The sequence below is a fragment of the Saimiri boliviensis genome, chromosome Y (genome assembly GCF_048565385.1).
Source record: "Saimiri boliviensis isolate mSaiBol1 chromosome Y, mSaiBol1.pri, whole genome shotgun sequence".
Lineage (NCBI taxonomy): Eukaryota > Metazoa > Chordata > Mammalia > Primates > Cebidae > Saimiri > Saimiri boliviensis.
The window spans coordinates 12,336,024-12,345,634 of NC_133471.1; the positions used below are offsets into that span (position 1 = coordinate 12,336,024).

General features: G+C 48.7%; 1 pseudogene; it reads left to right on the top strand.

The window, feature by feature from the left end:
* The first annotated feature begins 209 nt into the window (after positions 1-209).
* On the top strand, positions 210-8,196 carry LOC141583026 (phospholipid phosphatase 2-like; annotated as a pseudogene).
* The last annotated feature ends 1,415 nt before the right edge of the window (positions 8,197-9,611 follow it).

Sequence of the window (9,611 nt, forward strand, 5' to 3'; positions counted from 1 at the left end):
GAGAAGGCCTGGGGAGTTTGTGCTCATCAGAGGGCGATGGGAAAGGGGTGTCACTTGGGCCTCTCACGTTCTGTGTGAAGAGCTCTTCCTTGCTGTCAGTGGGAGCAGCGGTGAGAGGCCTTGAGGCAGAGCAGTTGTAGGGGCCCCACAGCCCAGCTGGTTGAAGAACCTCGCAGCTCCCAGGCTCTTCTTCCCCTCCAGTCACCCTGCCCTTTGCTGTCCTGTCATTGGCGAATGCCCCGTATAAGTGAGGATTTTGCTGCAGGTATGATTTCATCCAGAACCCCTACCAGCCAGACACCATCATCCATGGGCTCATGGCTGGGGTCACCTTCATGACCACCGTCATCCTTGTAAGGCAGGAGGGGTTCAGAGGGACAGGGAGGGTGACAGGTTGGAGTACAGCCTAACCATGGGTTCCTGATAGGGGTGACCTGGAGGTCTGTGGTGGGCTGGGGGACACAGCCTTGCCCCGAGTGGTACTTGTTGGTAATAGGAACTCACTTTGGTTTTTTGAGATGGAGATTCACTCTTGTAGCTCAGGCTGGAGTGTGATGGCAGGATCTCTGCTCACTGTAACCTCCATCTCCTGGGTTCAAGTGATTCTCTTGCCTCAGTCTCCCCAGTAGCTGGGACTACAGGCATGCACCATCACACCCAGCTAATTTTGTATTTTTAGTAGAGACAGTTTTCACAGTGTTGGTCAGGCTGTTCTTGAACGCCCGACCTAAGGTAATCTGCCCACCTCAGCTGGGATGGCAGGCATGAGCCATCGAGCCTGGCTAGGGCACCTTTAGAGTTCCCAGCTCTGCAGCAGCCTTGGGGACGCCTGTGGGGAGGACTGAGGCCCAGTGAGGGCCCAGGGGCTGACCAGGACCCCCCTGGTCACTGCGGCTGCCTGACACGCAGATCTCGGCAGGAGAAACCTACCTGGTGCACACGGACCAGCTCTATTCCCACTCTGACTTGAACAACTACGTGGCTGTCACGTACAAGGTGTTGGGGACCTTCCTGTTCAGGGTGGCCGTGAGCCAGTTTCTGATGGACTTGGCCAAGTACACGATCGGCCGCCTGTGCCCCAACTTTCTGGCCATCTGTGACCACGAGTGGAGCCGGGTCAACTGCTCAGTCTACATGGAGCTGGAGATGGTGTGCAGCAGAAATGCTGTTGATGCCACCAAGGCCAACTGAGTGTGGACAAGCATCCTTCACAGTGGGAGCTTGTGGGAGCTTGCTTGGGGGGCAGTGGGAGCTGAAGAAGCCACAGAAGCCAGATGGTGAGGATCCAGCAGGCAGGTGGTCAGGCAGCAGGGAGGCCTCAGGGCTCCCAGCACCCCACAAACAGCAGGAGGCCGGGGGGAGCGTGCTCTGTCTCCCCCGCGTCTCACCCCTGCCCTGCTCTGTGCTGTCTTCTTACCATCTCTACTGATAGGTCCTTAAATGTGTCAACTCATCGTTGTCCTTTTACAAAATCAAAATATTGACTGACAAGCCTAGGGTAATGTCAGACCAAAAAAAAAAAAAAAAATCAAAACAAAATTTGTATAAGATAAAAGTCACCATTTCATCAATATTAATGTGTACAGTTCATTTTTAGTACATTCACAATGCTGTACAGCCATCTCCTCTACCTAATTCCAGAATATATTAATCTCATCAGAAGGAAACCCGCAGCATGGGTAACATGACAAAACCCCGTCTCTATGACAAATCAAAATATTAGGCCGGGTTAGGTGGCTCACGCCTATAATCCCCGCACTTTGGGAGGGTGAGGCAGGCAGATCACCTGAGTTTGGGAGTTCTAGACAAGCCTGGCCAACATGGAGAAATCTTCTCTACTAAAAATACCAAATAAGCCAGACATGGTGGCACACACTTGTAATCCCAGCCACTCGGGAGGCTGAGGCAGGAGAATCACTTGAACCCGGGAGGTGGAGGTTATGGTGAGCTGAGATTGTGTCATTTCGGTCCAGGCTGGGCAATGAGAGTGAAAGTCCATCTCAAAGAAAAAAAAAATTAGCCAAGCCTGGTGGTGGGCACCTGCAGTCCCAGCTACTGGGGAGGCTAAGGTGGGAGCATCACTTGAACTTGGGAGGTAGAGGTTTCAGTGAGCCAAGATTGCACCTACCCCAGGCTGGGTCTCAGAGTGAGACCCTGTCTCAAAAAAAAGGAAAAGAAAGGAAACAAAGAACTCTTGTACCCATTAGCTTTCACTCTTCTCCCAGCCCCTGGCAACAACCACTATCCTATTTTCTATCTGTAGATTTGCGTGTTCTCAATATTTCATATAAACGGAATCATACACTATGTTGTCTTTTATGTCTGCCTTCTGTTTTTCTAATTTTTTTTTTGTTTTGTTTTTTGTTTTTTTTTTTTTAGATGGAGTTTCACTCTTGTTGCCCAGACTGGAGTGCAATGGTGTCATCTTTGCTTACCACAACTTCCTCCTCGTGGGTTCAAGCGATTCTCCTGCCTCTGCCTCCTGAGTAGCTGGGACTACAGGTACCCACCAACACCCGTGGCTGATTTTGTATTTTTTACCAGAGACAGGGTTTCTCCATGTTGGCCAGGCTGGTCTTGAACTACTAACCTCAGGTGATCTGCCCACCTCGGCCTCCCAAGTGCTGAGATTAGAGGTATGAGCCACGGTGCCCAGATTCCTTTTCTAATTAAAAAAATGTTGGAGGGCTGTACAAGATGGCTCACACCTGTAATCCCAGCACTTTGGGAGGCTGAGGTGGGCAGATCACCTAAGGTCAGGAGTTCCAGACCAGCCTGGCCAACATGGTGAAAACCCATCTCTACTTAAAATACAAAAATTAGCCAGGTGTAGTGGTGTATGCCTATAATACCAGATGCTCAGAAGGCCGAGGCAGAGAATTGATTGAACCGAACCTGGGAGGCAGAGACTACAGTGAGCCAAGATGGTACCATTGCACTCCAGTCTGAGTGAGAGACTGAGACTCTGACTAAAAAAAAAAAAATTGGTCAGACGTAGTGGATCACACTTGTAATCCCAGCATTTTGGGAGGCTAAGGTGATCAGATCACTTGAGGCAAGTTCGAGACCAACCTGATCAACGTGGAGAAATCCCATCTCTACTAAAAACACAAAAATTAGCCTGGCCTGGTGATGGATGCCTGTAATCTGAGCTACTCAGGAGGCTGAGGTGTGAGAATCGCTTGAACCTGGGAGGCGGAGGTTGCAGTGAGCTGACTGTGCTCCAGCCCAGGAGACATGAGACTCTGTCTCAAAAAAAAGTTGTTTTTGTTTTGCTCAAAGCTACAGGAAAAAGACAAATAAAAAGAAAAAAGAGGATAAGTGAATAGAATAAAAACAAAAATTGTTTTTGTATGTTTTTACTGTTTGAACACAGTGCATTCTTGTGCTTTAGAAGTTCATGTTGTAATGTTCTGTCCATTTTTGCTTTATGTATTTTGGAGTTCTGTGGTTTACTACATTTACCTTTATAATTGCTATATATTTTTGATAGACTACCCATTCATCATCATAGAATGATACATATGAGTTTGTCTCAACAATTTTTGTCTTGATGTCCATTTTGCCTGATATTAGTATAGCTATTGTGGCTCTCTTTTTGTTACTGTTTGCGTGGAATATTTTTTTTTTCCAATCTTGTACTTTAAACCTATTTATGTCTCTGACTCTAAAGTCTCTTATACCTAGCATAAAATTGGACTTTTTTTTTTTTTTTTTTTTTTTTTTTTTTAGACGGAGTTTTGCTCTTGTTAACCAGGCTGGAGTGCAATGGCAGAATCTCGGGTCACTGCTACCTCCACCTCCTGGGTTCAGGCGATTCTCCTGCTTCAGCCTCCTGAGGAGCTGGGATTACAGTCAGGTGCAACCATGTCCAGCTAATTTTTTGTATTTTTAGTAGAGAAGGGGTTTTCACCATGTTGACCAAGATGGTCTCGATCTCTTGACCTCTTGATCCGCCCGCCTCGGCCTCTCAAAGTGCTGCATTACAGGCATGAGCCACCGAGCCCACCTGGGCCGTATTTTTTATATGTTGTCCAGACTCTGATTTTTTTTGAGACAGAGGCTCACTTTGTCGCCCAGACAGAAGGACAGTGATCTCAGCTCACTGCAGCATTGCACTCTCATGCCAAGCCATCTTCCTGCCTCAGCCTTTCGAGTGGCTAGGACTGGTCACCACGTTCAGCTGCTGTTTATTTATGTTTTTTGTAGAAACAGAGTTTTGCCATGTTGCCTATGTTTTTTGTAGAAACAGAGTTTTGCCATGTTGCCCAGGCTGATCTTGAACTCTTCAGCTCAAGCGATCCACCCTCTGTGGCCTCCCAAACTGCTGTGATTATTTTATTTCCAGCATATGTTAATCTTTTTATTGAATTAAGGCATTTAATGAATCGCTGACTTTCAGTTGGAGTGTTTAATCTATTTATAGTCAGTGTAATTACTAATAAGGAAGGCCCTCTGTCATTTTCTTTAGGGTTGCCTAGGTTATGTCTTCCTTTTTCAGTTCCTTGTCACTGTCTTTTTTTTTTTCTTTTTACCGTTTTTTTTTTTGTTTTTTGTTTTTTGTTTTTTTTTTTTTTTTTTTTTTTTTTTTCTTTTAGTGATGAGAGTCTTGCTATCTTGCCCAGGACTTGAACTTCTGGGCTCAAACCATCTCTGCCTTCCAAGTAGCTGGGACTACAGAAATTACAGGTGTGTACCACGGCACCTGGTTAATTTTTGTATTTTCATTTTTATTATTTTTATTTATTTTATTTTTTGAGACAGAATCTCACTCTGTTACTCAGGCTGGAGTGCAGTGTACAGTGGCATGATCTTGGCCCAGTGCAACCTCTACCCCCTGGGTTCAAGTAATTCTCCTGTTTCAGCCTCCCAAGGAGCTGGGACTACGGGCATGTGCCACCACATCCTGCTAATTTTTTTTGTATTTTTAATAAAGATGGGGTTTTGTCGTGTTGGCCAGGCTGGTCTCAAACTCCTGATCTCAGATGACCCACCCACCTTAGCCTCTCAAAGTGCTGGGATTACAGATGTAAGCCACTGTGCCTGGCCCAACTGAATAATCTTAACTGATCTTTTTTTTTTTTTTTTTTTTTTTTTTTTTTTGAGATGGAGTCTCACTCTGTCACCCGGGCTGGAGTGCAGTGGTTCGATCTTTGCTCACTGTGACCTCTGTCTCTTGGGTTTAAACACTTCTTGTGCTTTTTTTTTTTTTTTTTTTTTTTTTTGAGTGCCAGGATCACAGGCATGCACCATCACACCTAGACACGTTTTATACTTTTAGTAGAGACAGGGTTTCACCATGTTGGCCAGGCCGATCTCAAACTCCTGGCCTCAGGCAAGCTGCCTGCCTCAGCCTCCCAAAGTGCTGTGATCACAGGTGTAAGTCACCAAACCCAAGCTGTTTTGTTTTAAACTGTGTGTTTAGAACATTATAATGTGGCCACTCTGGAAATAGGAGTTTGCCTACTCCTCGGGGTGTGTTCTTGCTCTTTGTTGCAGTGGTTATTTGTTTAATGACTTTTCTGATTGTGAAGTCTCTATCTTCTGTTATGGGTAGCCATTTCCTTCTGTTCTTTTAGCCTGGTGCTCAGCTTGTGATAGGACAGAGATTTCTTTAAACATCTGGAACCAAAAAACAAAACAACAACAACAAAAAAAAAAAAAAAAAAAAAACGAAAAACAAACAAACAAAAAAAACTCACAACACCCTCGTAAGTCAGTAGGAGTCTGTGTGCTTGTGGGGTCAGCCCTTCCACAGTGAAACAGGTTTTCTCTGCCTTCACTTTCACTTCCTGCTTGTGCAGAGCTGGAAGGCCAGCCCAATGTGAGCCTAGGGCCCTCGGAGGCCTCTTCCAAGCTCCTGCACTGCTCTGGTCTTGTAGGTTCCAAGCCTTCATTCCCAGAGCGTTTTATTCCCTGGCCTTTCTTCCTACGCTGTTTGGCTCATCTATTTTTGCTTCATCTGCTCTTGTGGCCCCAGGCCACAGACACTAACAAATTTGTTGTAAACGTTTCCTAAAAATGTCCTCCAAGTAGCACCTCAGCACTGGGAGAATGTCGTCAGGTGAGATCAAGATCAGCCCTCGAGCCATACCCTAGTCCACAGTTTCAAATAAGGCCCCTTCTCAGAAAATGTGTTGGGCATGTGGTCTGTTACCCTCAGGCCACCACAGCTAGGCTGTGGGAGAGGGACCAGGATGAGTTAAACCACCACAAAGCTATTTGTTTTCCAAAAGGATTATCTTTTTTTTGTTGTTTTGTTTTGAGATGGAGTCTCACTCTGTCACCCAGGCAGTGGCATGATCTTGGCTCACACCAACCTCCACCTCCCAGGTTTTCAAGTGATTTTCTTGTCTCAGCCTCCTGAGTAGCTGGGATTATAGGCATGTGGCACCACTCCTGGCTAATTTTTGTATTTTTAGTAGAGATGAGATTTCACTATGTTGGTCAGGATGATCTCAATCTCTTGACCTCGTTATCCACCTCCCTCAGCTCCCCAAAGTGCAGGGATTACAGACATGAGCCACTGTGCCCTGCCTCAATTGGATTATATTAATCAAGTGATTCTCTGGTTCCTGCAAGCTTTTGATTAGTTTCAAAAAAGTTAATTGTGACTTTTTTTTTTTTTTGCCAGTTTTCTGTTGCTTCCTATGTTCTGTGTTTCATTCATGTCCTTCACGAGAGATCTCAAATTTATATGAAAAGAAATATTCCCTCAGTTCCATAGATGGGAGAAAATCCTGAAAAGAAATTCAGTGAAAATAAAACCACTGTTGCCTGCTTGCTGGACACTACTGTCTGCCCTGGGTGTTGGTTTCAGGCCTCAGAGTCTTCACGGGTGAGGCATCTCATGCCACAGCCCCAATTGGAGACTCTGATTCCATCATCAGATAACTGGAAAGGACAGAGGGAGCAGCCTCTGCTCCTGGGATTTGGTGACCTGTAACATTGGCAGCTCTGGTGTTGAACCCTCCCTTCTGTGGGAGGAGTGGGGGCAAGGGGAGGTTGGAAGATGCCTACTGAGCCATCTGCCCTCTGACCTGCTGCCTCTCCTTCCCCTGGTTGTCTTTCTACTCAGGACACACCTCCTTTGCTATGTACTGTGTGGTGTTTCTGGCAGTGAGTCCATTTTTCTGGGGCTCACATGTCAAGTCAGTCCCTTCCCTGGACCTCGGTTTTTCCAGCTGTAAAATGGGTTATGGTGGTGATGGGGGTGCTCACTGACTTGTTTGTGAAAACAAGAGGCCCTGGGTTGGCCAGTTTTTTGTCCCCAGCCTTGGAGCTACCATCTGTGCAGTGAGTGTGGGAGGGCCTAGCACGGCCTAGGCTGAGGCTCCCTCTCCCATCCCAGCTCTACATGCTGGCATGGCTCTGCTAGAAGTGGGCGAGGTTCTTCCTGGTGGCCTTTGCCCTCTATGTGGGCTACACCCACCTGTCTGATCACAAACACCGCTGGAGCGACATCCTTGCTGGCCTCCTGCAGGGGGTGCTGGTGGCTGGTCTCACTGTGAGCTGCTGACCCTGACTCACCCCTTCTGCTGTCCAGAGGCCACTCCCTGACCAACCCTGCTTTTTCCCTGTGCACTCTTGCCCTACAGAGTCCTCCCCTGGGACCCTTTCCTCCAAACGTACTCATTCCCTGGGAACCTTCCTTCCCCCAGTTTCTCCCCTGGGACCTCTACCCCAAACTCCAGTCTTTCCCTGGACTCCTCCTTCCCCCCAGATCCTCCCCTGGTACACCTTTCTCTAACCCCAGTTCATCGCTGGACACCTTCTTCCCCCAGTTCCTTCCCTGGGTCTCCTGCCTGCACCCAGCAGTCCTTCCTTGGGCCTGTCAGCGCCCCAGTGCTCTCCACTGCTCCTCTACTAAGAGGGCTCTCTTCCCTCCACAGGCACTTTTCCTCTCATTGCCCACCTGAGACCCTGTTTCTCTTCCTCCTGCTCATGCCTATGTCCCTGGTGCCTGTCCAGCCCGTGCCCAGTCTCACCTTCCTCCACTCTGCCAGGTCTGCTACATCTCAGACTTCTTCAAAGCCCGACCCCCCACAGCACTGCCTGAAGGAGGAGGAGCAGTAATGGAAGCCCAGCCTGTCACTGACAGTGACACTGGGGGAGGCTGACCACAACCACTATGGGTACGCACTGCTCCTCCTGAGGCTAGAACGCCCCCCGACCCCAGGCAGAGAGTGGCTGTGAGTCCAGCTGAGGCTGGCCCACCAGGTCGTCCCTCTGGCCCTGGGTAGGTAGTGAGGGCACCGAATGGGCTCCAAACGGGCTCCACAAACCCTGAGCAGGCTCTGCTGCCCCTGCCCTGCACTGGACCAAGGATCTGGGGAGGCCTATGTAGCCATGAGCATTTGGAGGGGGATCTGTTTCTGTAGCTTCCCAAATATTCCCATTCTTTTATGGGGTTAAGAAAGGGACTGTTTTGTAAAATGTAGTGTACATGTGTTTTTTGGTAAAATGAGGCATTGGTGTGATGAGTGGTCTCAGTGCCTCTGTTCCTTATGGCCGTTCTGAGATGGTGTTCCTCCTGTCAGAGGGCTCTGTGGAGCGCAGGCGTCAGGCAGACTCACCCGCTGTGACGGTGGACAGTAGCCAAGCCATCCCCTTGTGTTTCTCACTGCATGGTGCTGGGGCCAAGGGTCAAATGGGTCAGCACTCCCTTCCCCTCTGCTCACGTCCACCCTGTGAACCTAGGGGCCACGCTTCTGAAATGAGTAATTCAGGGGCTGGTTTCCCTGAAGTGATGACAGAACACACAGAGCTTACGTTTTCAACAGGAGGGTAAAGGGTACATTTGTTTTTTGTACAGGCGGTAACTTAAATGTCTGCTGATGTTTTGTTTGCACCCGAAATATCTCTTATTCCCTCACCCTGCAGGGTGTTCCTATCAAGTGTTAGCCTTTGGGAAGGCTGGTGTATCCCTGGGAGACAAAATTGCAGCCCGGGAGCCCCACCCAAGGGGTCGTGATGGAGACCTGTCCTTGGTAGTTGGGAAGGAAGGTGACCCAGACCCTGCAGAACACCAGCTGAACATCAGGAACTTGCCTCCATGCATGTGTCAGACGGGATCCTGGCCAGGAAAGTCACACTGAAGACTCCCAGGTATTCTAGGGTGCCACAGCAGGCAGTGATGCCTGAGGATTGAGGCGGCTGTGTCTGGGCTCAGAATGTGAGTCTCTGGCAGTGGATATGAGAGGGGTTCCCAGCCAGATCCCACAGGGAGAGTCACTGCATCAGTAGTAAATGGGAATGACCCAGTTGCCCTCACAGCAGCCAACACCTCCATCTCCTCCCAGGTTCAATGGCCTTGAAAGCCAGGACCACAGTGAAGGTTGAGCATGAGTCTGTGGGAGCAGCTGCAGTGCACAGGACTCTGGTGTGGTCTGCTGGGGGCAGGTGGCCATGTTGGTATAAGTGGTGAAGACTGAGGAGTGGAGGAAGTTTGTAGTGAGGGAGAGGACGTCGCTGAGTCTGGCTGCTGACCTCAGCCGGGAGAGTCTCAGTGCTTCAGAAAAAGCATGTGCACCTCACAGCTGGGAGAGCAGAGAAAGAAAGGGCTGTACTGACCAGAGCCATCCCCAGAGGTTCCTCAGGACCCAGGAAGG